This window comes from Condylura cristata, unplaced genomic scaffold (assembly GCF_000260355.1).
Source record: "Condylura cristata isolate star-nosed mole 26May11 unplaced genomic scaffold, ConCri1.0 scaffold00035, whole genome shotgun sequence".
Lineage (NCBI taxonomy): Eukaryota > Metazoa > Chordata > Mammalia > Eulipotyphla > Talpidae > Condylura > Condylura cristata.
This window is the reverse complement of record NW_004567136.1, coordinates 14327302-14332638: the sequence shown is the minus strand read 5'-3', so window position 1 is coordinate 14332638 and position 5337 is coordinate 14327302.

Here is a 5337-nt window from a genome sequence, read left to right as displayed (position 1 = left end):
AGGTGATGCTATCGAGACATGCGGAGATCATTTTGCAGTATTTGCAAGTACTGAATCATGGGGTTGCACACCCGAAGCCACAAAACGTTGGATGGCAGCTAAGTCTCAAAGGCGAAGATAGAGCTGTGTAGGAAGGAGGAAGAGTTACTCCCCTGTGTGACATTCTGGCCGTGGTGGCTGTTCCGGGGCGGCTGTTTCCTTGCCTGTGACTGCAATTCCTGCTCCGAGCCACGCGCTCTGCCACCTCCTTAGGACCTGCCTCCAGGTGACACCCGCGTCCCAGAGGGCGACGCTGGCCTGTGCTCCCCTGCTTGTCCCGGCCGCCTCCGCCTCCCCGTCATGCACCTGAGCTACTTAGCGACCCCTTCTTCCTGCAGACCTCCCCTAAGGAAGCGACCCAGCTGGGGAGCTGCCACCTGGGCGTCCACCCGCTGGCCCTGTGCCTCCCTCCCTCCCTCACCCTCGCCACACCCTACTCTGTTTTATGGGCAACTTACTTACCAAGGGGGACAGTCGGGGAGGGAGGTGAGGGGAGGGTGCTTTGTTCCTTTCCTTGGGCTGCCGCTGACTCCTCCCAGGCCCTCTGGGTAGACAGGAGGTCAACCCGAGCTGAGCCCCTAAGCAGGCAGTGCCCGGGCTCTGGGGCTCCCAGGCCCCAGCTGTGGGGTGGTGGCTGAAAGGAGGCGCCTGCTTGTGGGTGGCCAGTCCTTCCCCCGGTCTCCGCTGAGCCCTGACAAAGGGACTATTTGTTCACGCAGCAGGGGTGAGTGGGTGCTGGAGGTGGCCAGCCGTCGCCCCCCCAGCCAGTCCCGGCCCCTCTCCCCCGCAGCCCCCAGCGTCTATCGACTCTGCTCTCACAGTTGCCTCTAGTTTCACAGCCTTCGTGGGCAACAGGGAGCTTTTCCTTGCAGCTAAGATGTGTCAAGTCCTCTGGGCTTTGCCTGCTGGGTCCCTCAGCCCCTTCCTGTTGCCTCCAGTGATCCTTCTGCAGACAGGCTCTGCCCACAGCCTGCCTGGCCGCACCCCTGCAGCTGAGCGTGTGGCCCGGGGGCCCGGCGCCCCGTTACAGGCTTGTGGCACAGACTGCTTCAGGCAGAGCAGACACCCCCCTGGGGAGAGCTGAATCCTCTCCCTCTGTGTCAAAGACCTGCCTCCAGAATGTTCCAGAAACCCTAGAAGGAGGCAAGGGCCCGATCACAGGCGCAGGCCACGCATCCTCTCGCTCACCCCCCTGCTGGCCTCGGGGCCCCGGGACCCCGCACGGCTCCCGCGCAGGTCGAGCGCAGCTGCTGTGCTCAGCTGCTCTGGCGAGGGGCAGCTCAGGCCTGGGCTGTGGCAACAGCAGGTGCCCGGGACATTCAGTCTCTGCTGACAGCGCTGCTGGGCGGCTGCTTCACTGGCTCAGTGTTGCACTTCCGCTCCAGGGGCTGAGGAAGGAGCTGCGCGGCGTGGCCTCTGTGCGGCCCTGCCCGCCGTGGCCAGCGTGGGCACCCCGCCGGCCTGTCCTGTTCCAGCCTGTGCACCTGTGCACCTGTGGCACCGCGCCGCTGGCCTTTGGGTGCCTTCCCCAGGGTGGCCCCTCCTGCGTGGGGAGCCGGAGCACCGGCCTGAGTGCGCCCCTCGGTGCAGGCCTACTGTGTGGAAGCGGGGTGCAGGGGCTGGCGCCACGTGGTCCCTCCAGTGGACAGGGGCTTCCCTGAGCTGGACTCTTGGCACAGCACCTGGCACAGAGCCAGCGAGCCCAGCCCAGAACACAGACGTCCCGCCCAACGCCACCCTGCGGCTCCGCGTGCCCATGGGCTTCCGCAGGCGGCTGCCACCAGAAGGTCCTCTGTGTGAAGCAGGAGAAGCTCCCCTTGAGGGGCCCAGCCTCAGGGCACCTGTCAGAAGAAGGCCCTCTCTCTCCGGGGGGGTCCCGAGTCGCAAGGACCAGGCTTCAGCCTGATTCCTACATCCGGGCATCTCCGGTCGGCTTGCGTCGGGTCAGTTTCATTTGGAAGCTGAGTTTCCTCCTCTGCTGTGTGCACAGAACCAGGCTGCCCCAAGGATTCAAGCCAAGTGAAAGCTGTGTGTGTGCGGAGGGGGCAAGAAACGGGCAAAGTGGTCAAAGCCCCGAGTATACCTGCAACCTGTTCCCCTCGAAAGAACTCCAGAGTTACCCGTCCTCCCTGGAGTCAAGAAGGAAAAACTCCCCCACGCCACCTGAGCACGGACTCAGGGCACCAGGACAGTTGGGGGGAGCCCGAGATGGCGGAGGCGGTGGGTGGTCCCAGACCAAGAAGAACCCCTGCCTGCCTAGGAGTGGGCACTGGCCAGGGCGGGAGGACAGTGTGGCCAGGAGTGGGCACTGGCCAGGCCGGAGGCCACGCGGCTTCAGCAGTTGATAAGCATTTGGGCTCGAAACCAAGGCCGAGGAGCACGAGGGAAGCCTGGCCTTTCTTGGGAAGTGCAGGGGCCTTCTCTGCAGACAGGCCCTGGTCTGTCTGCAGGGCAGGGAGGGTCCAGAGCGGTCTGGGGCCTCGGGCCTCAGTGTCTGCGTCTGCCAAGGGGGAGTGACGCCTCCCACCGGGCACAGAGGTGGATCAGGGTGACGGCGAGCGGTGAGCAGCCTGGCGCTGCTCCTGCTGGCCGCTCCGGACCCTGGCGTAGAAACGCCTGCGGCTGAGCGCAGAGGTGGAAAGAGTCTGCAGCCTCTTGGAGAAAGGGAGCCCCACAAGGGCCTCTTGTCCTGCTTTGTCCCTCCGCCTCCTCCTGAGCCCGCAGAGCCAGCACACTTGCTAAAAGCCTTGGCAGGAACGAAGGAGGACTGGGGGAGGGGGTGAGCGCTCACTTGGGGACCCTGAGAGGGAACACAGGGTGCAGTGGGGATCAGGACTCACTGTTCTCCCAGGGTGAGAGGGGGTGCGGGGGCCGTGAAGTAGATGATGCGGAGGAAAGCAAGTGCGTCACGGCACTTGAGGCCTGACCCCAGCCAGGCGCTGCCCTGCGGTGCGAGGACCGCTCCTCTGGCACAAGGCCTCTGCTGAGCACGGGGTGCCTGGGGCCGTGTGGCTGGGGAGCAGCAAGGTGACAGCGGACGCCCCCACCCCCCGGGCTGGATCCAAACAGCCTATTCCTCTCGGAGCAGAAGCGTTCTCAGTGATGTCGGTCAAATACCCGGGGACACGCTTGCCACCACCCAATCGGCTGACAAGTCCGGTTGATTCACCCCAAGTCTCAGCACTGCCCCCGCTCCCCGCTGCTGCAGTGGCCTGTGGGCCTGTCTTGCCGGCGGCAGCCGGAGGGAACATTCTAAAACCTGAGCCTGCTGTTGCGACCTGTCTGCTGCAAGCCCTCGCGGATTGATATAAAGGCCACGCCAGCCTTCACAGCGACCGGCCGCCTCTGGTTGCCCCTCACCCTTCACGCTCTTACAGCTGTTGCCCTGGAAGAGGGACAGGGACTCACTGGTGGGCATAGGCCCAGGGAAGCCACGCAGGCCTCCTTCCCCGGGATCGTCCGGGAAGCCCAGCGGGCGGTTTCCCCACCCCGACCCTGCGCTGAACTGACAAATCGCCAGGTCAGTAGCGGGAGTCAGACGCTACGTTATAGAGGCAACATTATAGAGTCAGAAGTTCAAGCCAGCCCTCACTCGGGGAGAAAACGTTTGCAGTCTTAACAAAGGGCTGACGTCCAAAATATAATAAATCACTCCTGTAGATTGGTAAGAAAAAATGTCCCAGTGGAAAAATGGGCAAAGAATATGCAAAGATGTTTATCCGAGGAAAATGTAAGAGGTCCATTAAAGTTGAAAAGAAATAGTTAACCCCACTAGTAATCAGAAACATCCAAATTGAAACAAAGAAATACAATCCTTTTGTTAACGCAAAAGAATAAGAAAACAAGCAAAGCAAAGTTAAGAAAGACTGATGGGATCTGCTGGGGGTCAGGATTGGAGAATAAAAGGGATGCGACTGCCACCGTCCTTTCGTGTATTTGCAGCCTCCAGTGAAACCATAAACATTCCGCTGTTACCGCTTTTTAAGGGACTAGTTTTTGATTTGAGTTTTCACTGTTGTGTGATGAGTTTCTCCTAGAGCACAAAGAGGCATACAGATGACTCATTCTGGGTATTTTCCGCAGAAGGGGTCCTACCTTTAATGCCTTTCAGAACCTTTTATGGCAGCTGCTTTCACGAGCATAACATTTCGAGGTTCACCCACGTTGTAGCATGTGTCAAGGCTTTATTCTTTTTTACAACAGACTAATATTCCATCACATGACCTCCCCTGTTGTCTAGGCCCCCATCAATTACGGGCATTGGGGGTGTTTTCACTTTGCATCTTCTAGGAGTGGCGTGTACATGTTGTTATGTGGGTATGTTTTCATTTTTTTTTGACGAAACACCGACAGCAACATTTCTAAGTGATACGTAATTCTGCTTAAGTTTGTAAGGAACAGCCAAGCTGTTTCCTCAGCGACTGTGCTCATCCCACCAACAATGTACAATTGCATTTTCTCCATATCCTCAACATATTGGCTATTGTCCTTCAAAAAAATGATAGGGACAGGGCCTCCCTGGTGGTGCAAGGGTTGTCTCAGCCACTGCAGCCTGAGTCCGATCCCCAGCCAGGGAGCTGATCCCCCGGGTGCAGCAGACCTCTCCTGCCTCCTGCTGCTCCTCTGGGCAGTGATAGCCTGAAAGTGCAGGAGCAGGGTGAGGGAAGGTCTCCAGGAAGAGCCATGTGCTGAAAGCTCAAAGATCCCAAGGGGGCTAATGCGGGAAACCCTGGGGCAGGCTTCTGGGAGAGGAGGAGTGAGGATAGAGACTCTGAGGGAGGAAGCAGTTTGCAAGAGATCGGATGAAGTGGAACCACTGGGATGATGGCACTGACCTGCGCAGGAATCTTGCACTCCCCTCCACCAGTGCCCACCGGGGGTTGCTGCTGGGTGCCCCAAGAGCAGGCCAGGCCCAGAGGGCTCACTGCCCAGCAGAGAACAGGAGCTGCTGAGGTCTTTACATGGGGCATCCCATCAAGAGGTGAAAAGTTAGTCTATGTTCTGCAGTGGATAAGACGTGACAAACGGACATAAGGAAAGTTGACCTCTCACCAGGGCAAAGGTCCAATGCGAAATTCAGTGGGAGATGGCCACAGGGGGATTCTGATCGCCCTTCCATGTGCCCTCTCTTCCCCTAAACCCTACCACGCCTCACACTCCCTGCAGCTTTCCTCCCTGCGCTTTCAGCCTCAGAGACCACAGTGCAGCTGCCAGCGGCCGCTCCTTTATGACGACCAGGTCATCTGTCTGCTCCCTTCCATCACGCGGAGGGGAGAGGGCCCACACGTGGTCAGTTCT